The 26,578-nt window shown below is 43.7% G+C and overlaps 1 long non-coding RNA gene and 1 pseudogene across 3 annotated transcripts in view; one reads left to right on the top strand and one right to left on the bottom strand.

Annotated features, from left to right (window-relative positions):
- LOC129548189 (uncharacterized) overlaps positions 1-25,595 on the top strand; it is a 37,668-nt gene extending 12,073 nt beyond the window's left edge. For 2 of the 3 annotated variants that reach the window (XR_016036159.1, XR_008684288.2), the window contains 2 exons: positions 3,464-3,602; positions 25,360-25,595. This is a non-coding gene — a long non-coding RNA (uncharacterized LOC129548189). Of the gene's footprint in view, positions 1-3,463; positions 3,603-13,464; positions 14,158-25,359 lie in introns of those variants that run through there. The other variant, XR_008684289.2, reaches the window with a different exon arrangement.
- LOC129548188 (elongation factor 1-alpha 1 pseudogene) lies at positions 18,907-20,294 on the bottom strand (annotated as a pseudogene).
- Positions 25,596-26,578: the final 983 nt, after the last annotated feature.

Below are 26,578 nucleotides of genomic sequence, written 5' to 3'. Positions count from 1 at the left end.
AACTCGTCACATGAGGTGGCCAAAGTATTGGAGTTTCAGCTTTAGCATCAGTCCCTCCAATGAACACCCAGGATTGATCTCCTTTAGAATGGACTGGTTGGATCTCCTTGCAACAGTCTTCTCCAGCACCACAGTTCAAAAGCATCAATTCTTCGGCGATCAGTTTTCTTCACAGTCCAACTCTCACATCCATACATAACCACGGGAAAAACCATAGCCTTGACTAGACGGACCTTTGTTGGCAAAGTAATGTCTCTGCTTTTTAATATGCTATCTAGGTTGGTCATAACTTTCCTTCCAAGGAGTAAGCGTCTTTTAATTTCATGGCTGCAATCAGCATCTGATTTTGGAGCCCCCAAAAATAAAGTCTGACACTGTTTCCACTGTTTCCCCATCTATTTCCCATGAAGTGATGGGACCAGATGCCATGATCTTTGTCTTCTGAATGTTGAGCTTCAAGCCAACCTTTTCACTCTCCTCTTTCACACTCATCAAGAGGCTTTTGAGTTCCTGAATTGCTAAGAGGTTTTTATATTGCTCAAATGCCTAAAATGTGAATATCAGAAATAGCATTTGGCAGAATGTCAAAAGAATATAGATCACAAACTAGGATTCAGACTAAAGTATGGGAAGTAAGGAATTTATTGGTAAGGATTATTCTTTAAAACCAAAACTTAATGATAAAGGTGATTACGCACTTTGTTCTCAATTTTAATTGATGAGAAGAGAATGGGTCAAGATATAAATAAGTTAAATGTTTCTTTTATACTGCATTTATGAAAAATAATTGGCAATAATAAGTCAAGAATACTGTAGTGGGTTGCCATTTCCTTCTCCAGGAGATCTTCCTGACCCAGGAATTGAACCTGGGTCTTCTTCATTGTTGGAGAAGGCAATGGCAAGCCACTCCAGTACTCTTGCCTAGAAAATCCCATGGATGGAGGAGCCTGGTAGGCTGCAGTCCATGGGGTCGCTAAGGGTCGGACACGACTGAGCGACTTCACTTTCACTTTCACTTTCTGCCATAAGGGTGGTGTCATCTGCATATCTGAGGTTATTGATATTTCTCCCAGCAATCTTGATTCCAGCTTGTGCTTCTTCCAGCCCAGCGTTCCTCATGATGTACTCTGCATAGAAGTTAAATAAGCAGGGTGACGATATACAGCCTTGACGTACTCCTTTTCCTATTTGGAACCAGTCTGTTGCTTGTTTACTGCTGGTTTATTCATAAGCATCAAAACATGGAAACAACCCAAATATCCCTGAACTGGGGAATGAACTCAAAACAAAACAAAACTGATACTTTCATACAAGGAACAGCTACTTAGCAGTAAGGGAGAGCAGTTATTGATCCCTGCAACCGCACAAGTGACTCTCAAATGCATTACGCTAAGAGAAAGAAACCAGACTCACATACTGTGATCCCATTTGTAGGACATTGTGGAAAAGTCTAAACTATCGGGACAAGGAGCAGATCAGTGGTTGCCAAGAGGTAAGGGTGGAGCCAGGGTCTGGCCACAAAGAGGTCGCTGGAGAGAATTTTTCTGGAGGGAGGTGCTCTTTATGAGGATTGGTGGTAGATACAAGAACTCTATGCACTTGTCAAAGCTTATAGACTGTCCACCAGAAAAGAGTGAATTTTATTAAATGTAAAAGTTTTAAACAAATTTTTTAAAAGAAGGAAAAAAGATATATGAGGTCAAGGGTCACCCTCATGTCAGGGAATATGTTCCCTCTGTCAGAGAACAGAAGGACAAATGGATGGAAGGAAGGAGAGATGATGGATGCCTAGAAGGAAGGATGGGTGGAAGGATGGATGGATGTCTGTCTACAGGCATATTTATTAGTTGCTCAAATTGTTAGGTTTCCCAGACCTTTTAGGAAGGAGTGCCAGTGTCTTTTATACACACTCTCCTCGGTTTACGGTACAGTGAGTGTCTGAGGATAAATGAGATACCAAATGTGAAAATCCTTTATAAATTGAAAATTCAATACAAATGCCTACTGTGTTACTGCTAAAGAAAGAAACAATCTAGATATTCATTGTTTCTGCAACACTGTTGAGGCTCCTGAAGGGCCACGAAACAAATATCCCAGGTTAAAAAGTCCATAGACAGATGCAGTGCTATGAAGGGGGTGTGATGAATGCTGGAGGCACCTGCAGTAGAAAGCCACCATTAATGGCGACCCACGACATCCCCTTCAACTCGCCACCTGACAAAATGCTCTATGGAGCCTTAGAAACAGAGGATGAAGCCAATCTTAGCATTTTCTTGAAAAGGTAAATGAAACCCAGAAAGAGGAGGAGACTTTCCTGGGGTCACACTGTGAGATGGTGATAGAATTGGAGCCCCCGTGTCCTGCTGAGTGTTCTTCACTGGAGTCACTTCAGTTCAGTTTTATTAATAAGTGGTATGCAAAACCCAACTTCCCAGTGGCTGAGCCTTTATAACCAGACTGGCAGATCACTAAAGCAGGCAAAATATGCCAGAGATGTAAAATAAGATAAGACAATGTAGCATTACTATAAAGAAAAACATCTATCCAAGGAAACCTTTTAACTGAAAATTCTGACTTTCTTTTTGCTACAATCCGTTGGGGAGGATGTGGTTTCTCTCTGCTCTCCCATGTGAGAGAACAATGACACGATTGTGGGCTATTTTATTAATACTTGGAGAGTTTCTCAACCTCCTAACTTGAGCCCTTCTCTGCCTCTAAATATAAGCCAACCTATGTTCTGATCTGAAGAATTTTTTTAAGATACAAATTTCCAAGGAAGAAAGGGGGTCCGTGGACATTAAAGCTTTTATCCACAGATCTAAGGATTGGTTTCCACAAAGTTTAAAAAAGAGAAAAGACCACTCTCCAGGAAATCTACAACGTATCTTTGTACTCCTTAGTAAGGGGAAAGAGGCATTCTAGACAGAAGGTACTGCCATGTATTGATGTTTCTTTTTGGATTAATCTTAACATTCCAGTCGATCTCAGTAGGTTGAAACTACTGAAGAAAGAACACAAATTTGCCTGAAGCAAAAGACCAAAAAGAGGTAAACAGAGAAACCCCCACACTCCACTCCAGACAGTGCAGAATTCTGAAAAGAAAAACAAACACGAACCTAGAGATTACCATACTAAGCAAAGTAAATCAGGAGAAAGACAAACTCTGTAAGATATCAGTAACGTGTGGAATCTAAAATATGACACAAATGAACCTATCCAGAAAACAGAAACAGACTCACAGACCTGGAAAACAGAACTGTGGTTCTGGGGTGGGGGTGGCAGAGGGTAAGGATCAGGAGTCAGGGATTAGCAGACATAAACTAATATATACAGGATGGATAAACAGCAAGTTCCTACTGTACAGCACAGGGGATTATATTCAACATCCAAAAACAACAGCAAACAAATACTTGACAAGTATCTCTGGACAGGTAGAAAGCTCATTGTGAAAACTTCATTCCAGATAACTGTGAACTTGTGAATCTTGGAGAACTGAAGCAAAACCAAGGGCTTCTCCCCTTCTCCCCACAAGACTCCCCATTTACAATGGGACAGGAGCCCAAAGGAAAGAAGTGATCATGGAGACTCATCTTGATGCAAAGGTAGGTGCTTTTATTTATAGATATCATGCCCTTTCTACAGCTGAATGGTTTACTTCCTGACGAGACACATTTAGGATCATCATATGCTCGAATTTACTGGCAGACGTTATGCAGTAAATTATTTCTGGCTATAAAAGCATGCGCGATTTATGTGCCTAGCACACCCCCATAAGTATGACTATTACAGTGGCAATAGACAGTGTTTAAGTCCTAATAGTCTCTTCATAATCATTTATGAACATCATTCATTTTTAGAGACAGGAGTTAGTGAATTGGCAGATGTCAGACAGAAGGAGAATTCTGTATTTTGCTTCCCATATCAAATAGTCTGCTTATAACAGATTCCACTGGACAAACATTTTGGGATGGGAGCTCAAAGGGCTGTGGCTTAGTGGCACCTGGGGTCCAGAGGACTTGCACGTGCATGCGGCTTTGCCTCTCTGCTTTGCCATGGAGGGAACCAACCCTCTCTCTCGGAGCCCCAGTGTTTTCACTGGAAAATACGGATGTTGTTCTAAGGTTCAAATAAGGTATTTTGTGTTATGCTTTGTGAACTGTAGAGTACTAAAAAAAAATAAGAGGACATGTTTGGGTTTTTTTTTTCCTTTCGGCATCCCCCCCACAATGAAAAGGAAGATAGAATCAAGTGACACCCCCCATCAGCATAGCTCTCCACTGGTGGCTCTGCCCATCAAATGAAAACTACTCACAAAATATTCCACATGAGTGCTGAATCAGTTGATGTCTTGCTGCCAAGAGAGAACTGTTAATGGTCAGAAGTGGAGCAGAGTTGTTTGTTTACAACTCAGAAAGAGAACTTCACAAGTATATGAATTTGGGATTGCATGCATTGAGATACTTCATTCTCACCAGCAGAACCCATAAGCAGTTTGGGACTTCCCTGGTGGTACAGGGGCTAAGGCTCTGTGGTCTCCATGCACGGGGCCAGGGTTTGAACCTGGTCAGAGAACTAGATCCCCCATGCTGCAACTAAAGACCTGCATGCCACAACAAAGATCCAAGATCCCGTGTGCACAACAAACCCTGCAAGCCAAATAGGTAAATAGATATATTTTTTTAAAGAGCCCATGGTAATTTTCAATCACCTTATCTCATTCACTGGATATTTTCCAAGAATTTTGATACAGAAATGACAAATGTGATAATTTGGATTTCCTGTTTTACAGCTGTTATTTCTAATTGGCTACCCATTAATTCAGTCCATATTGGGAATTCCGCCTGTTCCCTCTCTGGCACTAGTCTCCTTTCTCTGATTGTTCTTTAATGACCCAACTCTCTCATTTTTTCTGTCCTTAGAGTTCTTCCCCCTTTGGTTAGATATGCACCATTATTGGAGAGTTTCCAACTATCTACTTCTTTTTCTACTGTTTTGGATAAATAAAATATATTTTTCCAAATGAGGGTACCTATCAGCTTTGGATCGTCATTCACACCTTAGTGTAAATGAGCTTTTAATATCTATGTAGCTAATTTGCATTCATAAGAAAACGCAAGGTCGAGGAAGGTGCGTAAAAGAGAAAATCGGGCATAATTTGCAAAATTCAGATCAGTCAGATGTGGATGATAATCTCCCGGAGAGGGTCTAAGTTTTACTTTTCACTTAGTCTCTGCTCTGCTCTCAGCGTTGCTCTGGGCCTTACAACCTTGATCAGCTATCTCTCCTCTGTTCTCTGGATGGCAGTATTTTAACTCCAGCCACAGTCTGTATCTGGGCTTCAGTAGCTACCTGGGTGTGGCACCTAGCAAAAGTATCCTTTTCTCTGCCTTGCTGGCCTCTCCCTCACTGGGTTCCACATCAATGGTGATGACATGACCCCCAGTGTTTTCTTTCTTTTCAATAAATGTGATTATCTATGTATGCTCTAAGAGGTTTTTGGGGTTTTTTTTCCAAAAAGGATATGAAATAGTTTTTAAAAATCATAAGCCATTCATCTATCTTGCTGTGGGTTTCAGAAAATCTGGCTCTCTCAACTACGCCCCAGTGTCAGGAATAGGTCCACTACCCTGACAGCTTTGCACTTCCCAGGGCACACCCACTTGCCAGGGAAATAAGACCTGTACAGCAGGCTATTTTATAAGGGAACTCTCCAATTTGACTCTTTAATTTTACTGCTGTCACAAAGGCTGGCCCTAAAGACAGGGCATCAAAAGGATCATTCAATTCCCTCATTGGAGATCAGTGCTGAAATGCTCTTGAGAGGCCTCTTCAAGACTAATTCTCTTTCCCTTTAAGCAGCTAAGCTGTGGCCTCAGCTGTTTCTCAAGGTCTGAGCCACACAGTCTAATGATTATCTTCGTGGGAGAGATTATGTCCCTATCAGAAATTTCAGCCTTCATTCTGCCTTCCTTAATTGTACCACGTTACTCTATTTGAGGCTTTCTTCCTGTTCCTGGTGAATGGTGTTATACACTGGGTGTTTTCCTGGGTCTTACGCAAGCATCGGCCTCCCTCTCCCCGCTCTCCCTTCACTGTGGCATGGTCGTTTCTGCTCAGATGAGTTATCACTCAAGATACAGGAGGAAAATTTAGGTCAGAATTATTTACGAACTTCCATTAAAAAATGTGCTTACAGAACCAAAGGTCATGATACTATACATAGATAATCCTAAAGATGACCGAGAAAGCTACTAGAACTAATCAATAATTTTAGCAAAGTTGCAGGATATAAAATTAACACAGAGAAATCCGTTGCATTCCCATATACTAATAATGAAAGATTAGAAAGAGAAATTAAGGAAACAATCCCATTTACCATTGAAACAAAAAGAATAAAGTAACTAGAAATGAATGTACCTAAGGAGGCAAATGGAGATGGCGATGGCACCCCACTCCAGTCCTCTTGCCTGGAAAATCCCATGGACAGAGGAGCCTGGTGGACTGCAAAGAGTCACAAAGAGTCAGACACGACTGAGCGACTTCACTTTCACTTTTCACTTTCATGCATTGGAGAAGGAAATGGCAACCCACTCCAGTGTTCTTGCCTGGAGAATCCCAGGGACGGGGGAACCTGGTGGGTTGCACAGAGTCGGACATGACTGAAATGACTTAGCAGCAGCAGCAGCAAGGAGGCAAAAGACCTGCACTCGGAAAACTATAAGATACTGACGAAAGAAATCAAAGATGACACAAACAGATGGAGAGATATACCACATTCTTGGATCAGAAAAATCAATATTGTGAAAATAATTATACTACCCAAAGCAATCCACAGATTCAGTGCAATCCTTATCAAATTACCAATGGCATTTTTCACAGAATTAGAACAAGAAATTTTATAATTTATGTGGAAACACAAAAGACCCCAAATAGCCAAAGCAATCTTGAGAAACAAAAACAGTTAGAAGAATCAGGCTATGGACTTTAAGCTATACTACAAAGCTACAGTCATCAAGACAGTATGGCACAAAAACAGAAATAGAAATCAATGGAACAGGATAGAAACCCAGATATAAACCCATGCACCTATGGTCACTTGATCTATGACAAAGGAGGCAAGCATATACAATGGAGAAAAGACAGCCTCTTCAATAAGTGGTGCTGGGGAAACTACATGTAAAAGAATGAAATTAGAACATATCGTAACACCATACACAAAAATAACCTCAAAATGGAATAAAGATATAAATGTAAGGCCAGATGCTGTAAAATTCTCAGAGGAAAACATAGAACACTCCTTGACATAAATCACAGGAAGATCTTTTTTGACACATCTCCTGGAATAATGAAAATAAAAACAAAAATAAACAAATAGGATTACTTAAACTCAAAAGCTTTTGACAGCAAAGGAAATGATAAAAACAAAATGATAATCCACATTTTGAGAGAAATATTTGCAAATGATGTGACCAACAAGGGATTAACCCAAAAAATTTGCAAATAGCTCACAAGGCTCAGGGCTTCCCTGATAGCTCAGTTGGTAAAGAATCCGCCTGCAGTGCAGGAGATGCCAGTTCAATTTCTGGGTCGGTAAGATCTGCTAGAGAAGGGATAGACTACCCACTCCAGTGTTCTTGGGCTTCCCTTGTGGCTCATCTGGTAAAGAATCCAGCTGCAATGCGGGAGACTTGGGTTTGATTCCAGGGAAGATCCCCTGGAGAAGGGAAAGGCTACCTACTCCAGTATTCTAGCCTGGAGAATTCCATGGACTGTATAGTCCATGGGGTCAAAAGAGTCAGAAATGACTAAGCGACTTTCACATGAGGCTTAAAATCATCAAAACAACCCAATCAAAAATATGCAGAAGACCTAAATAGACATTTCTCCAAAGAAGACATACAGATGGCCTAGAGGCACATGCTGCTGCTGCTGCTGCTAAGTCACTTCAGTCGTGTCCAACTCTGTGTGACCCCACAGACGGAAGCCCACCAGGCTCCCCTGTCCCTGGGATTCTCCAGGCAAGAACACTGGAGTGGGTTGCGATTTCCTTCTCCAATGTGTGAAAGTGAAAAGTGAAAGTAAAGTCGCTCAGTCATTTCCGAACCTTAGCGACCCCACGGACTACAGCCTACCAGACTCCTCCATCCATGGGATTTTCTAGGCAAGAGTAGTGGAGTGGCTTGCCATTGCCTTCTCAGAGAGGCACATGAAAAGATGCTAATTATTCAGTTCAGTTCAGTCGCTCAGTCGTGTCCGACTCTTTGCGACCCCATGAATCACAGCACACCAGGCCTCCCTGTCTATCACCAACTCCCGGAGTTCACTCAAACTCATGTCCATCGAGTCAGTGATGCCATCCAGCCATCTCATTCTCTGTCGCCCCCTTCTCCTCCCGCCCCCAATCCCTCCCAGCATCAGAGTCTTTTCCAATGAGTCAACTCTTCCCATGAGGTGGCCAAAGGATTGGAGTTTCAGCTTTAGCATCAGTCGTTCCAATGAACATCCAGGACTGATCTCCTTTAGAATGGACTGGTTGGATCTCCTTGCAGTCCAAGGGACTCTCAAGAGTCTTCTCCAACACCACAGTTCAAAAGCATCAATTCTTCGGTGATCAGCTTTCTTCACAGTCCAACTCTCACATCCATACATGACCACGGGAAAAACCATAGCCTTGACTAGACGGACCTTTGTTGGCAAAGTAATGTCTCTGCTTTTTAATATACCATCTAGGTTGGTCATAACTTTGCTTCCAAGGAGCAAGCATCTTTTAATTTCATGGCTGCAATCAGCACCTGCAGTGATTTTGGAGCCCAAAAAAATAAAGTCTGACACTGTTTCCACTGTTTCCCCATCTATTTCCCATGAAGTGATGGGACCAGACCCCATGATTTTAGTTTTCTGAATGTTGAGCTTCAAGCCAACATTTTCACTCTCGTCTTTCACTTTTTCAAGAGGCTTTTGAGTTCCTCTTCACTTTCTGCCATAAGGGTGGTGTCATCTGTATATCTGAGGTTATTGATATTTCTCCCAGCAATCTTGATTCCAGCTTGTGCTTCTTCCAGCCCAGCGTTCCTCATGATGTACTCTGCATATATGTTAAATAAATAGGGTGACAATATACAACCTTGACGTACTCCTTTTCCTATTTGGAACCAGTCTGTTGTTCCATGTCCAGTTCTAACTGTTACTTCCTGACCTGCATACAGGTTTCTCAAGAGGCAGGTCAGGTGGTCTGGTATTCCCATCTCAGAATTTTCCACAGTTTATTGTGATCCACACCGTCAAAGGCTTTGGCATAGTCAATGAAGCAGAAATAGATGTTTTTCTGGAACTCTCTTGCTTTCTCCATGATCCAGCGGATGTTGGCAATTTGCTCTCTGGTGCCTCTGCCTTTTCTAAAACCTGCTTGAACATCTGGGAGTTCACGGTTCACATATTGCTGAAGCCTGGCTTGGAGAATTTTGAGCATGACTTTACTAGCGTGTGAGATGAGTGCAACTGTGCGGTAGTTTAAGCATTCTTTGGCATTCCCTTTCTTTGGGATTGGAATGAAGACTGACTTTTTCCAGTTATTAGAGAAATTCAAATCAAAACTACAATGAGGTATCACCTCATACTGGTCAGAATGGCCATCATGAAGAAATCTGCAAACAATAAATTCTAGAGGGGGTGTGTAGAAAAGGAAATCCTCTTAAACTGTTGGTGGGAATGTTAATTGATACAGCCACTATGGAGAACAGTATGGAGGTTCCTTAAAAGACTAAATAGGACTCCATATGATCCAGCAATACTATTCCTGAGCATATAACCAGAGAAAACCATAATTCCAAAAGACACATGCACCCCAATGTTCATTGCAGAACTATTTACAATAGCCAGGACATGGAAGCAACCTAAATGTCCATCAACGGAGGAACAGATAAAAAAAATGTGGTACATATACACAATGGAATGTTCAGTTCAGTTCAGTTCAGTCGCTCAGTCGTGTCCGACTCTTCGCAACCCCATGAATCACAGCACACCAGGCCTCCCTGTCCATCACCAACTCCCGGAATTCACTCAAACTCATGTCCACAGAGTCAGTGATGCCATCCAGCCATCTCATTCTCGGTTGTCCCCTTCTCCTCCCACCCCCAACCTTTCCCAGCATCAGAGTCTTTTCCAGTGAGTCAACTCGTCGCATGAGGTGGCCAAAGTATTGCAGTTACTCATCATAAAAAGGAATGAAATTGTGCCATTTGCAGAGACATGGATGGACCTAGACAATGTCAAATAGACTGAAGTAAGTTAAATATCATATATTAAGGCATATGTGAAATCTAGAAAAATGGTACAGATTAACCTATTTGCAAAGCAGAGAGACGCAGACATAAAGAGCAAACATATGGTCACAAGGGGGCAGATGGAGTTGGGATGCATTGAGAGATTGGGATTAACATATATACACTATTGATCAGTTCAGTTAAGTCACTCAGTCATGTCCGACTCTTTGTGACCCCATGGACTGCAACATACCAGGCCTCCCTGTCCATCACCAACTCCCGGAGCTTACTCAAATTCATGTCCATTGAGTCGGTAATGCCATCGAACCATCTCATCCTCTGTCATCCCCTTCTCCTCCTGCCTTCAATCTTTCCCAGCATCAGGGTTTTTTCAAAGGAGTTAGTTCTTTGCATCAGGTGGCCAAAGGATTGGAGTTTCAGCTTTAGCATCAGTCCTTCCAGTGAACACCCAGGACGATCTCCTTTAGGATGGACTGGTTGGATCTCCTTGCAGTCCAAGGGACTCTCAAGAGTCTTCTCTAACACCACAGTTCAAAAGCATCAATTCTTCGACGATCAGCTTTCTTCACAGTCCAACTCTCACATCCATACATGACCATTGGAAAAACCATAGCTTTGACTAGACGGACCTTTGTTGGCACCACTGATACTATATATAAAATAGATAACTAATGAGAACCAATTATATAGCTCAGAGAACTCTACTCAATGCTCTATGGTAAACTAAAAGGGAAGGAAATCCCCAAAAAGAGGGGATATATGTTTATGTATAGCTGATTCACTTTGCTGTACAGCAGAAACATATACAACATTCAACAATGTAAAGCAACTATACTCCAAAAGAAATTTTTTTTTAATTAAAAAAAAAAAAAAGGTTCATTCCATAGGCTCAAACTGCCTCCAATTGGTTCTGCTACTTCAATAGCTTTGTGACCTCTCTGGGCTTCCTTATCTGAACCTGAGTGGCAGGAAAAGCCCACGATACCTCTCCTGAGGGTCTCTCGGAGGGCTAATGGCATCTCTAAGGAAGCCAGCACACTGGCCCGCAGGTAAAAGGTAATGAATACGCCTATATGAACCCATCACTTATCTAACTCACTCTACAGCATCTGGGTCAAATCATGGCACTGTTCTCAGCACAGCGTCAGCCCCTCCCTTCACCTGTCCCCCCTGTCATGCAGTCTGACCACTTCCAGGTAGGTTACACTCCAGTTTCCAACATTCTGCTTCTCTGCTCAGCATCTCTCCCTTCTTCCTGGAATTGCTCCCTTCCTAACTTCATGACAAAGACCCTTTTCTTACACATGAATACTCTGAGGTGGACAACTTCCTAAAGCAGGCCACTCAAAGTCGTCCCTGGAAATCCTTGGAACTGAGATTGAGGACAGACCATCCTTCTTTCCTTGGGGGTGGCCTTGGGGAGGGGAGTCTTGGCAACTATGGTGCTGACGATGTGGACAAGGTCAGTGGCAGGAACAGAGAATCAAGCCAACAAACAGGAAGAGTTGAAGGGCAGGGAGAAGGCATCTTGTAGCACTGGAGCCCTTGGATCTGATACCTTCATATCCAAGTAGGTGTCTTTTCTTCCTGAAGCCTGGCTGTCCTACTCATGCTTCCAGGCATGAGCTACCCAGATCATTCCAGGTGGGATTCTGTGCTTGAAACTAAGAAGCACCCAAAATGAGGGGCAAGCTTAACCATCTGGCCAGGATGTGGCCCAGGAGAATTATCCCTTCCAATTAGGAGGTTGGGATCAACATATATACATTACTATATATAAAATACATAAGAACGTTGCTGGTGGGCCAGTGGCTAAGACTCCATGCTCCCAATGTAGGGGGTCCGGATTCAATCCTTGGTCAGGGAACTAGATCCTACATGCCGTAACTAAAGATTCTATTTGTATCAATAAGGACCGAATACCCCCATGCCTCAACTAAGATCTGGTGTGACCAAATAAGTAAATAAAATAAAAAATTTAAAAAACAAAGTTATGATAGCCTTGGAATGTCATGTCCAAAAACCTCTTATCTGAAGTTCAGCAGCTGGGTTGTAAACTGTATACCTGGTTTGTATTGAGACTCTCCTCTCTGTCATGACTTAGACACACACCCCAGTGGGATGTTTCACTTTTTTAAACATCTTTTCTTATAACTGACATGTAACATTGTGTAAGTTTAAGGTACACAGTGTGTTCCTCTGATACATTTATGTATGGCAAACTGATAGCTACAGTGTCCTTGAGAGAAATATTAATTTTTGTTAACTCTGGAATGGATTTTATCTGTGTCTTTTACCCTAGCCTGATGGGTGGCCAGGCAGATTTTAAAAGTCTGTGCTAATTTTTACTTTCTCATGTCTCACTGAGGGCCACAGACAATCAGGTCATCACAACACAGGGCAGAAAGGTGCTCTAATAAGGGGTTTCATTTATACCTATGTTAAGGAAGAATGCCTGCAGGAGGTAGACTTCCACCTGGGGAAAGTCGGAGCTGGCCTAATGAAGGTGGGAAGGAGGGTCAGGACTTGGCCAAAGGCCTAAGAGAGAGAGGGTAGCCAGCTGGAGGAGGTGAATCAACAATACACCAAGGGACTTCCCTGGCGATCCAGGGGTTAGGACTTCATGCTTCCACTGCAGGTGACATGGGTTTGATCCCTGGTCAAGGAAGTTCCACAGGCCACATGGTGCAGCCAAAAACACACTCACACACACAGTTAATTAAAATTTATACCAGACTCTTGCCCTTGAAAGGTGGAAGGCGTAGTCACCTTGGAGTGTGTGTTCTTGGTTCAGAGGAGTTCTTCGCATGGTCTTCCTATGTATGCACAAGCGAAGGGCAAGGAGCCCCTCATGGGGCCGCTGAGGGGACCCCTCAGGCTGCCCTTTCCTGAGGCCCCTGGCTAGGGGCACAGCTGATCCTTGCAGAGCAAGTAAAGCCTTTTTGTTGACTCGGCCTTGAAGCATCCTATTCTGCTCCCTGAGAATATTCAGGGTGTAAGAGGGAAGAACAAAACCTGACCCCATGTTGGATCTGTTTCCTTCACTTTAACCTTTGCTTTCCTTGCTTTTGCTACTATACTCACTAAAAGGACACTGTCTGTAGCTGTAAGCAGGCATAACGGCCTGCCTCAGGGAACCTGGCCCCTCTGCCTGAATGTCAACTACAGTGCCTTTGTTCAGCTCACAGGGAGACCTTCTGACCCTGCCCACCTGTGAATGGCTGCGGGAAGGAAGAGGTGAACACATCCCCACATCCCCTCCCCGAGGCCGGCCAAACCAGGAGATATCTTGCAAGACTTACGGCCATTTAACTTTTCTTCCTCCCCTCCTCGCCCTCTCTGATCTATAGAAGAAACGGGCGATCCAGACCCAATAAGATGGCACTGCAGGACTCTAGTCCCCCATCTTCTTGGATGCCTGGCTTTCAGAATAAAGCCGCTATTCCTTGCCTCAACACCTTGTCTCCCAGTTATCGGCGTGGTAAGCACAGCCAGCTTGGATTCAGTAACAAGGGGAGCCAGGCTGGCTTTCAACCAGTGCTGAGTTGTAGGGAAGCACAATGAGACCCCAGATGAAGTGACACAGGGAGTAGGGCGGCCTGCAGGAGAGTCCTAGATTTCGCTGTGGGTGGCTTCACTCCTGGGGGGCACAGACTGCCCCCTGAAACAGGCCAGTCCTCCTGCTGGTCTCTTCACTGCCGATGTGAAGGGCCTGTGGAGGCTGTCTGCAGAGGTGGGCTTCCCAGGGCCCAGAGAGGGTGGAGAAGGGAGAATCGTGGGTCTGGAGAGACAGAGTGGAAACTCCAAGTGCAGGGGTTAATGCTGAAAGGGCTTTTCTAACCTGCCGACCCTGCCAAACAGCTGAGTTTGAGAAAGTGAGATAAGCGAGTTGTTACTGCAGAGCAGAGAGGGGCAGACCCAAGGTCGGTGGAGCAATCAACTGCCTCCTCGGGCGCCAGGCCCAAGAAAGTTTATTCAGTTTTCATTGTAACTGTTTTATTTAAAGTTACTTATTATTGAATTTTAAAGAGTGACCATGGTCTTCCCTGGTAAACAATCTTCTTCACTGGTAAACAATCTGCCTGCCAGTGCAGGAGGTATGGATTTGACCACTGATCAGGGAAGATCCCACAAGCCACAATCGAAACTAAGCCCGTGCGCCACAGCTCCTGAGCCTTTGCCCTAGAGTCTGGGGGCTGCAACCATGGAGCCCACCTGCCGCAACACCGAAGCCTGAATGCTCTAGAGCCCACAACAAGAGAAACTGTGGCAGTAGGAAGCCTGTTCACCGCAGCTGGAGAAAAGCCAGAGCAGCAGCAAACATCCAGCACAGCCAAATAAAGAAGAGTGACCACAGCTGTACCCTTTGCTAAAGAAGCAAATCATACCAGTTCAAGTGGCAAAAGCTGAGGCCCGGATGGCTGATCAGATCTGGAAGGACCTGAATGTCAGGTAGAGACTTTACCCCCAGGACACAGTGGGTCCCCGGAAGGCCAAGGAAGGGGTCGGGGTCGGGGGTAGAGGGGCGTGGGAAGCAGGAGAGCGCAGTTCCCTGGCCCGCCTCGGCTGGATGATTGCCGAGATAGACAAACTTCTGCCTTCTGGCTTCCACCACCAGGAAGGACGGACAACAGAGAGAGAGGAGGGCTGGAGAGAGCTGGGAACCCAGAGGAGCAGGGGGAAGCCAGTCAGGGAGACAAAACACAAGGAAGGAGCCTAGGACCTGCTTCCCAACCCTGAGCCTTGAGAATATGCAGAAGGAGATTTAGAAAATCTTGGTTCAAAGCACCACATTCTTTGGTTTGTCTACGTTTCTAAGCTTTTGAGGGATCTGTAAGCTGGTCTCCTAAGTGTTCTGAATTTTCAGTCAACAAAACTACTTATCACCAGCTTGTGCCAGGTACCCAGAGAATGGCGGAGGGTGACTGACACGGGTGCTCCCCAGACCCTCACAGCCTTGAGGAGCGACAGATGCAGGAACCACTGCTTTGAAGTGTCTCAAGCCCTGAGAACAGTGCAGCGCATGTTGTAGACAAAACAACATCAAAAAAAGGAAAAGGAGAGCTACAATTTTTAATTGGTTTTTGAAAACAGGTGCAGAAATTGAGTTAATCATACTCCTCAGCTCATAGCATCTGCACCAGTCTCCTAATTTATTTTCTCCCTTCAGTTCCCACCCCTATACCCTCCCCTCCTCCTCGGATTTAATGGACTTGGTAAGTATTCTCGCATATGTTGGTTAAAATATGTTAAAATATACAGGAGTCATATCGTGCCAGATATCTGAATCTGCTTCTTTCAGTCAACACTTTGATTTTAGATCTTCCCAGCACAATAGCTGAGACCTGGAAGCAATCTAAATGTCCATCAACAGACACATGGATAAAGAAAATATGGTATGTATATACAAAGGAGGACAGGGAAGCAGCCTGGCCTGCTGTGGTCCATGGGGTTGCAAAGAGTCGGACATGACTTAGCAACTGAACAACATACAAAGAAATGCTGCTGCTGCTGCTGCTAAGTCACTTCAGTCGTGACCGACTCTGTGTGACCCCATAGACAGAAGCCCACCAGGCTCCCCCTTCCCTGGGATTCTCCAGGCAAGAACACTGGAGTGGGTTGCCATTTCCTTCTCCAATGTGTGAAAGTGGAAAGTGAAAAGTGAAAGTGAAGTCGCTCAGTCGTGTCCGACCCTTAGCGACCCCACGGACTGCAGCCTACCAGGCTCCTCCATCCATGGGATTTTCTAGGCAAGAGTACTGGAGTGGCTTGCCATTGCCTTCTCCGAAAGAAATGCTACTAAGCCATAAAAAAGAATGAAATAATATTATTTGCAGCAACATGGATAGACTTAAAATTTATTATACTAAATGAAGTAAGTCAGACAAAGAAAGACAAATATCATATGATATCACTTACAGGTGGAATCTTTAAAAAGTGATACAAATGAACTTATATACAAAACAGAGATAGACTCACAGACTTAGGAAACAAACTTATGGTTACCAAAGGGGAAAGGTAAAGTGGGGAGAGATGAATTAGAAGGTTGGGCTTAACATATACACACTAATATATATAAAATATAATCCATAAGGACCTACTGTATAGCACAGGGAACTATACTCGATCTTTCTAAAAACCTGTAAGAGAAAAAAAATCTGGAAAAAAATAGATACATATGTATATATAACTGAATCACTTTGCCATACACCTGAAACTAAATAACATTGTAAGTAACTATACTTTGGTTTAAATAAGTAAATAAATAAGATCTGCCCAGGATGTGCTTGCATATCGAGTTTATATCACCTAACCACTGAAACGGAGAAGGCAATGGCAAGCCACTCCAGTACTATTGCCTAGAAAATCCCATGGATGGAGGAGCCTGGTAGGCTGCAGTCCGTGGGGCCACTAAGGGTCTGACACGACTGAGCAACTTCACTTTCACTTTTCACTTTCACGCATTGGAGAAGGAAATGGCAACCCACTCCAGTGTTCTTGCCTGGAGAATCCCAGGGACGGGGGAGCCTGGTGGGCTTCTGTCTATGGGGTCATGCAGAGTCGGACACGACTGAAGTGACTTAGCAGCAGCAGCAGCCGCAACCACTAAAAAGCACCCCATAGGCTGATCTATTCCATAGCCCTATTCCATCACCCTCTTGTTAAATTCCAGTTGCTTCCACCTACTCAATACCTCAAGAATGCTGAGATGAACACCCATGAACCCACCCATTCGTGGGCTACGAGCAAGTTTTCTCTGGAATGCTTACCCACAAGCATGATGGCCAGATCATGAAATATATGTGGCATCTTTAAGTGTGGGCACACTGCTCTCCAGAGGCCCACACTTGGAACTGTCTGACTCTAATGTTTGCTACCCCAGGAGCTAAAAGTGATACCTCATTTTGTTTTGCATTTCTCAGTTACCTAACCAAGTTGAGCACTGCTGGCCATTTGGATAGTCCCTATGTACATTTTTCTATTAGATCTGCTTTATAATCTAGATAATATTTGCGTGTGACTTTTTGAGGATGCAAAAATCTCCCTGTGAGCCACCTGTCAACTTTGTCATTTGTATCATATTTAAAATAAATTCTATTTATTTATTTGGGTACAGGGTCTTCAGTTCAGTTCAGTCACTCAGTTGTGTCCGACTCTTTGTGACCCCATGAATCGTAGCACGCCAGGCCTCCCTGTCCATCACCAACACCTGGAGTTCACTCAAACTCATATCCATCGAGTCAGTGATGCCATCCAGCCATCTCACTCTCCGTCGTCCCCTTCTCCTCCTGCCCCCAATCTTTCCCAGAATCAGAGTCTTTTCCAGTGAGTCAACTCTTCGCATGAGGTGGCCAAAGTACTGGAGCTTCAACTTCAGCATAAGTCCTTCCAATGAACACCCAGGACTGATCTCCTTTAGGATGGACTGGTTGGATCTCCTTGCAGTCCAAGGGACTCTCAAGAGTCTTCTCCAACACCACAGTTCAAAAGCATCAATTCTTCGGCGCTCAGCTTTCTTCACAGTCCAACTCTCACATCCATACATGACCACTGGAAAAACCATAGCTTTGACTAGACAGACCTTTGTTGGCAAAGTAATGTCTCTGCTTTTGAATATGCTATCTAGGTTGGTCATAACTTTCCTTCCAAGGAGTAAGCGGCTTTTAATTTCATGGCTGCAGTCACCATCTGCAGTGATTATACAGTGGAAGTACAGGGTCTTACTTATGGCATATGAGATCTAGTTCCCTGACCAGGGAGGGAACCAAGGACCCCTGACTTGGGAGCATGGAGTCTTAGCCACTGGACGACCAGGGAAGTTCCTAAAACAAATTCTTAATTGTCATGTACCTATTACCACCTTTGTTACCCACCTATTAACTTTGTCACCTTTTGGTGTCTGCATTCCGTGTCTTGCTTATGAAATCCTTCAACCCTACTCACATGACAAAGACAGTCTCCCACATTTTCTTCCTTTAACTCTATACTTTCATCTTTCCAGGGCACTTTAGTCCATCTGTAGTCCAACTTTATAAATGAAGTGAGGTAAGGACCCAATTTAATTTTTCTCCAGTGCTAAGGCACTGTTTCCTTTCTCCATTGATTTGTGCCAACTTCATCACCTTTCAAGGTCTCCTATACTCAAAGGTTTGTTTCTGAGCTCTTGGTTCTGTTCTATTGGGATAGTCTGTTCATCCACAATTACCATACTGTTTTTGTTACAGTGGCTTTGTAGTGTGTTAATATCTGGGAAGATACCTTTTTATTCTTGGTTTTTCTATTTCAAAATAAACTTAGCAACTTATTGACATGTATCTTTCCTTAGACACTTTATTTTTTTTTTCTCATTAAACTTTTTTTTAATGGGTCTCAAATTCTGTGACAGATTTTTGGTCAAGTTGTTTTCATTAAAAAGTACTGATTTTAAAAACTAATAATTTAAACTGCCACACACAAAACATATGGTCCACAAAAACATTCTCCTTTCCTTCTGAAGGTTTTACGATGCATTGTTATAATTAACCAGTCTTTTACTATTAAACTTAAGTGGCCAGTTGAGACAAACAGTTCTGAGACTGTTCTTCCACCACTGATTAAGACTAGGGTGGCAGGTATTAAATACTCATTTAGCCTTCTGAGCTTTCTGGGCGGGCTTGGTGACCTTGCCAGCTCCAGCTGCCTTCTTGTCCACTGCTTTGATGACAATCACAGAGACTGTCTGTCTCATGTCACGCACAGCAAAACGGCCCAGGGGAGGATAGTCAGAGAAGCTCTCGACACACATGGGCTTGCCAGGAACCATATCAACAATGGCAGCATCACCAGATTTCAAGAATTTAGGGCCATCTTCCAGCTTCTTCCCAGAACAATGATCAGTCTTCTCCTTCAGCTCAGCAAACTTGCAAGCAATGTGAGCTGTGTGACAACCCAGCACAGGTGCATATCCAGCACTGATTTTTGGCCTGGATGGTTCAAAATAATCACCTGAGCTGTGAAGCCAGCAGCTTCCATGGGTGGATCATTTTTGCTGTCACCAGCCACATTGCCAAGACGAACATCTTTGACAGACACGTTCTTGACATTGAAGCCCACATTGTCCCCAGGAAGGGCTTCACTCAGTGCTTCATGGTACATTTCTACAGACTTCACTTCAGTTGTTACATTGACTGGAGCAAAGGTGACCACCATACCAGGTTTGAGAACACTAGTATCCATGTGACCCACAGGGACGGTACCAATACCACCAATTTTATAGACATCCTGGAGAGGCAAACACAAGGGTTTGTCAGTTGGGCGAGTTGGTGGCAGGATGCAATCCAGAGCTTCAAGCAGGGTGGTTCCACTGGAATTGCCGTCCTTACGGGTGACTTTCCATCCCTTGAACCATGGCATGTTAGCACTTGGCTCCAGCATGTTGTCACCATTCCAGCCAGAAACTGGCACAAATGCTACTGTGTCGGGGCTGTAGCCAATTTTCTTAATGTAGGTGCTGATTTCCTTAACAATTTCCTCGTATCTCTCCTGGCTGTAGGGTGGCTCAGTGGAATCCATTTTGTTAATGCCAACAATCAGTTGTTTCACACCCAGGGTGTAAGCCAGAAGGGCATGCTCACAGGTCTGCCCATTCTTGGAGATACCGGCTTCAAACTCACCACCACCAGCAGCAACAATCAGGACAGCACAGTCAGCCTGGGATGTGCCTGTAATCATGTTTTTGATGAAGTCTCTGTGTCCTGGGGCATCAGTGATGGTAACTTAGTACTTCCCGGTCTCAAATTTCCACAGGGAGATATCAATGGTGTTACCACGCTCACGTTCAGCTTTCAGTTTGTCCAAGACCCAGGCATATTTGAAGGAGCCCTTTCCCATCTCGGCAGCCTCCTTCTCGAACTTTTCAATTGTTCTCTTGTCGATCCCGCCACATTTGTAGATCAGATGGCCAGTCGTGGCAGACTTCCCTGAGTCTTCGTGCCCAGTGACAACGGTGTTGATGTGGGTCTTCTGTCCCATTTTGGCTTAGGTTTAATGGTGGTTTTCACGACACCTGTGTCCAGGTGGCAAACCCGTTGCAAAAAAAAAAAGGTCCTTAGACACTTTAAAGGAAGATGATATGATTTCTTTTTTAAAAAGAATCCAACTGAAATATTGTGTAGACTGCACTGAATATATAGACTACTAATCAGAAGGAAATTATCATCCCTATAGTATTAAATCATCTAGTCCATTATTTGTGGACTGTCTCTTCATTGATTCAGATCATTTTCTATTTTTTTTTAAGTTTTTCAAATTTTCTCCAAAGAGGTTTTGAATACCTTCTTGATATCTTACTTCCTAGATACTTTCTTTTTTTTTCCTCATGAAAAATATGTTTTCTGTTGTATCTTATACACGTTTATTGCTGGTATAAGAAATGAATGCAATTGAGTCTTGTAAGGTGGTCATTTTTCCAGAGACCTTGCTAAACCCTTATATATTTTGATGGTTTTTGTTATTGATTCTGTTAGGTTTTCTAAAGTTGAGCAAGTAATGACAATTTTATCTCTTCCCTTGTTATCTTTTTACCTTTAGTTCTTTTTTGTCTTTTTGCATTGACTAGAGCTAGCAGTCGGAGAAGGCAATGGCAAGCCACTTCAGGACTCTTGCCTGGAAAATCCCATGGACAGAGGAACCTGGTGGCCTACAGTCCATGGGGTCGCTATTAGTCGGACACGATTGAGCAACTTCACTTTCACTTTTCACTTTCATGCATTGGAGAAGGAAATGGCAACCCACTCCAGTGTTCTTGCCTGGAGAATCCCAGGGACGGCGGAGCCTGGTGGGCTGCCGTCTATGGGGTTGCACAGAGTCAGACACAACTGAGGCAACTTAGCAGCAGCAGCAGCAGAGCTAGCAGTACTGTGTTGAACAGCAGAAGTGATATCAAGGATCTCTACCTTATTTCTTTTTAAAAAATTTCTATTTATTGATTCATTGATTTTGGTGAAGCCATGTGGCATGTTGTAACTTAGTTCCCCAGTTCAGTTCAGTTCAGTGGCTCAGTCGTGTCCAACTCTTTGCGACCCCATGGACTGCAGCATTCCAGGCCTCCCTGTCCATCATCAACTCCCAGAGTTTACCCAAACTCATGTCCATTGAGTTGGTGATGCATTCCAACCATCTCATCCTCCGTCGTCCCCTTCTCCTCCCGCTTTCAATCTTTTCCAGCATCCAGGTCTTCTCCAATAAATCAGTTCTTCCCATCTTGTGGCCAAAGATTTGGAGTTTCAGCCTCAACATCACTCCTTCCAATGAACACCCAGGACTGATCTCTTTTAGGATGGACTGGTTGGATCTCCTTGTTGTCCAAGGGACTTTCAAGAGTCTTCTCCAGCACCATAGTTCAAAAGCATCAATTCTTTGGTGCTCAGCTTTATTTATAGTCCAACTCTCACATCCATACATGACTACTGGAAAAACCATAGCCTTGACTAGATGGACCTTTGTTGCCAAAGTAATGTCTTTGCTTTTGAATATGCTATCTAGGTTGGTCATAACTTTCCTTCCAAGGAGTAAGCGTCTTTTAATTTCATGGCTGCAGTCACCATCTGCGGTGATTTGGGAGCCCCCACAAATAAAATCTGCCACTGTTTCCACTGATGGGGAAAAGTGATGGGACCAGATGCCATGATCTTAGTTTTCTGAATGTTGAGCTTCAAGCCAACTTTTTCACTCTCCTCTTTCACTTTCATCAAGAGGCTCTTTAGTTCTTCTTCACTTTCTGCCATAAGGGTGGTGTCATCTGCGTATCTGAGGTTATTGATATTTCTCCTGGCAATCTTGATTCCAACTTGTGCTTCTTCCAGCCTAGCGTTCCTCATGATGTACTCTGCATATAAGTTAAATAAGCAGGGTGACAATATACAACCTTGACGTACTCCTTTTCCTATTTGGAACCAGTCTGTTGTTCCATGTCCAGTTCTAACTGTTGCTTCCTGACCTGCATACAGGTTTCTCAAGAGGCAGGTCAGGTGGTCTGGTATTCCCATCTCTTTCAGAATGTTCCACAGTTTATTGTGATCCACACAGTCGAAGGCTTTGGCATAGTCAATAAAGCAGAAATAGATGTTTTTCAGGAACTCTCTTGCTTTTTTGATGATCCAATGGATGTTGGCAATTTGATCTCTGGTTCCTCTGCCTTTTCTAAAACCAGCTTGAACATCTGAAAGTTCATGGTTCATGTACTGTTGAAGCCTGGCTTGGAGAATTTTGAGCATTACTTTGCTAGCGTGTGAGATGAGTGCAATTGTGTAGTAGTTTGAGCATTCTTTGGCATTGCCTTTCTTAGGGATTGGAATGAAAACTGACCTTTTCCAGTCCTGTGGCCTCTGCTGAGTTTTCCAAATTTGCTGGCATATTGAGTGCAGCACTTTCACAGCATCATCTTTCAGGATTTGAAATAGCTCAACTGGAATTCCATCACCTCCAGTAGCTTTGTTTGTAGTGATGCTTCCTAAGGCCCACTTGACTTCACATTCCAGGATGTCTGGCTCTAGGTGAGTAATCACGCCATCATGATTATCTGGGTTATGAAAATCTCTTTTGTACAGTTCTTCTGTGTATTCTTGCCACCTCTTCTTAATATCTTCTGCTTCTGTTAGGTCCATACCATTTCTGTCCTTTATCGAGCCCATCTTTGCATGAAATATTCCCTTGATATCTCTAATTTTCTTGAAGAGATCTCTAGTCTTTCCCATTCTATTGTTTTCCTCTATTTCTTCACAGTGATCACTGAGGAAGCCTTTCTTATCTCTCCTTGCTTTTCTTTGGAACTCTGCATTCAAATGGGTATATCTTTCCTTTTCTCCTTTGCTTTTTGCTTTTCTTCTTTTCACAGCTATTTGTAAGGCCTCCTCAGACAGCCATTTTGCTTTTTGCATTTCTTTTTCTTGGGGATGGTCTTGATCCCTGTCTCCTGAACAATGTCATGAACCTCCGTCCAGAGTTCATCAGGCACTCTATCTATCAGATCTAGTCACTTAAATCTATTTCTCACTTCCACTGTATAATCATAAGGGATTTGATTTAGGTCATACCTGAATGGTCTAGTGGTTTTCCCTACTTTCTTCCATTTAAGTCTGAATTTGGCAATAAGGAGTTCATGATCTGAGCCACAGTCAGCTCCTGGTCTTGTTTTTGCTAACTGTATACAGCTTCTCCATCTTTGACTGCAAAGAATATAATCAATCTGATTTCGGTGTTGACCATCTGGTGATGTCCACGTGTAGAGTCTTCTCTTGTGTTGTTGGAAAAGGGTGTTTGTTATGACCAGTGTGTTCTCTAGGCAAAACTCTATAGCCTCTGCCCTGCTTCATTCCGTGCTCCATGGCCAAATTTGCTAGTTACTCCAGGTATTTCTTGAATTCCTACTTTTGTATTCCAGTCCCCTGTAATGAAAAGGACATCTTTCTGGGGTGTTAGTTTTAGAAGGTCTTATAGGTCTTCATAGAACCATTGAACTTCAGCTTCTTCAGCATTACTGGTTGGGGCATAGACTTGGATTACTGTGATACTAAATGGTTTGCCTTGGAAACGAACAGAGATCATTCTGTCATTTTTGAGATTGCATCCAAGTACTGCATTTCGGACTCTTTTGTTGACCATGATGGCTACTCCATTTCTTCTAAGGGATTCCTGCCCACAGTAGTAGATATAATGGTCGTCTGAGTTACATTCACCCATTCCAGTCCATCTTAGTTCACTGACTCCTAGAATGTCGACGTTCACTCTTGCCATCTCCTGTTTTACTACTTCCAGTTTGCCTTGATTCATGGACCTAACATTCCAGGTTTCTATGCAGTGTTGCTCTTCACAGCATCGGACTTTACTTCCATCACCGGTCACATCCACAGCTGGGTGTTGTTTTTGCTTTGGCTCCATCTTTTCATTCTTTCCGGAGTTTTTCCTCCACCGATCTCCAGTAGCATACTGGGCACCCACTGACCTGGGGAGTTCATCTTTCAGTGTCTTATCTTTTTGCCTTTTCATACTGTTCATGGGGTTCTCAAAGCAAGAATACTGAAATGGCTTGACATTCCCTTCTTGGTTTAGTTCCCTAACCAGGGATCAAACCCATCAAATCCATCTGCATTAGGAGCATAGATTCATAACCCCTGGACCACCAGGGAAGTCCTTTCTCTCTCTTATTTCTAATATTAATGGAATGCATCTAAAATTCTTCCTTAGAGTAAGATGTTTTCTACGGATCTTAGATATAAAGACTCTGGCTGTTTACCGTAATCCATCCTTCCTTTCTTCATTGACATATCAGCCCAGCTTCCCTAGAAAATGGAATCTAAGGTAAAAGTTTACGTGATGACACTCTACCAGGTAAAAGAGCAAACCCAAGGAGGCAAAGTCACAGAAGTAAAGCAGGAAATCGGGGGAGAGCAAACAGGGAGTATGTTCCCAGACTGGCAAGAGCATTGCACAGTGCTGCCAGGACCTTGCAGTACGGCTCCAGCGAGGCCGTGCGAGATGACTGAGTCATAGAACCATCTGATGAGGTGGTAAAGGGAGAATGGTTTCTGCTGGATCCTGCCTGCCGTGTCTCCCAGGGGTGGATGTCAGCCCCTTACAGCTTTAACCTCCTTTATGTGTGGATTCATCTCTCATCCCCCTTGATAGCTTCGAGATGATTAGAGCCTCTGCAGGTCCATTCTGGTGGTGCAGGGTGGGACTCCTTGGACTGTGGAAACCGTGCTGCCACCAAGTACACATTCAAGAAACGCCAGATGGTGACTCATCATGACCCACTCAGGTCTTCTCCCCCGACCTCTAGGTCTCTGAGGTCCCAGGAATGGCACGAGCTGCCACCAGGGGCACCCTTGCAAATGACTAAGGTAGGCACAGCCAAGCAAAGCTGGAGTTGTGTACACAAGGCGGCAGAGTTAGGTCCTGGCACGTTTCCTAGACGTGTCTGCAGTTGGACGAGGCCATGTGTCTAAACTATGATTATTGGAATGTAAAATGATATGAGTCATTCTGGGTCTGGAACTTAAGACACTGGGCAAGCCTCCTTCATGCTGTCTTTTCACAGCTGGAACCTGGTCATGGCAGCCACCTAGCTTTCACTGGAGACAATGACACACCCATGGGATGCTGAAGCTGCGACACAGGAGAAGCTTGGAATCTTGAACAATGACATGAAAAGGGCCACCCATCCCCTGGACCAGGACTGCTCACAGTGAGAGGGTTAAGTGAGAAAGAAATAAAGTGTCTGTTTAAGCCACTGTTCACACCTTTTTGTTGTAGCGGGTCACTGTAACCTAATGTAACAGCCTTTATCAAGAAAACAAAATGACCACAATCTATTCCTAAGTTTCTGAGTTTTTATCATGAGTTGTTTAATTTGATTAAATGCTTTTTCTATATTATGATAATTTTGTGATTTTTCTCCTTTAATCTATTAGTAGGGTCAGTTGCATAGAGATTTTCTAAGGTCCTTGCATTATGTATGTATATGTCTGTGTACATGTGTATAATACATACATCCATATATATGCATAATTACCAGTAGGTTTAACTAACATTTAATTCAGAATTTTTGTATCTGTAGTTGTGAGGTAGACTTGAAACTAGTCAGGGTTTAATTGCATGTGACAGGTCACAGAGGGCTTCCCTGGTGGCCCAGTGGTAAAGAATCTGCCTGCCAGTGCCAGAGACGTGGGTTCAGTCCCTGGGTTGGGAAAACCCCCTGGAGAAGGAAATGGCAGCCCACTCCAGTATTCTTGTCTGGGAAGTCCCATGCACAGAGGAGCCTGGCAGGCCACAGTCCACGGGGTCACAAAAGAGTCAGACACAACTTAGTGATTAAGCAACAACAAAGAGGTCACATAAGCAGGAAGTATTTAAATACAGGGAATTGGGAAGACTTCCCTGGTTGTCCAGTGGCTAAGACTCCGTGCTCCTAATGCAGGGGGCCCAGGTTCAACCCCTGGATCGGGGAACTAGATCCCACATGCTGCAACTAAGACCCCACGCAGCCAAATAAATAAATACGTTTTTTAAAACATTAAAAAGTAAAATAACTAAATAAATACAAGGAATTGGGTGCTTATAAAGTCATAAACAGCTGACTCATTGGAAAAAACCCTGATGCTGGGAAAGATTGATGGCAGAAGGAGAAAAGGGCAACAGAGGATAAGATGGCTGGATGGTTTCACCGATGCAACGAACAGGAACTTGGGCAAACTCCGGGAGACAGTGGTGGACAGGGAGGCCTGGTGTGCTGCAGTCCATGGGGTCTCAAAGTAACT

Source organism: Moschus berezovskii, chromosome 24 (genome assembly GCF_049115385.1).
Source record: "Moschus berezovskii isolate FMDL1 chromosome 24, NW_MosBer_1.0, whole genome shotgun sequence".
NCBI lineage: Eukaryota > Metazoa > Chordata > Mammalia > Artiodactyla > Moschidae > Moschus > Moschus berezovskii.
Note: the sequence above shows the minus strand (reverse complement) of the source record. Positions and strands in the feature narration are given on the sequence as shown.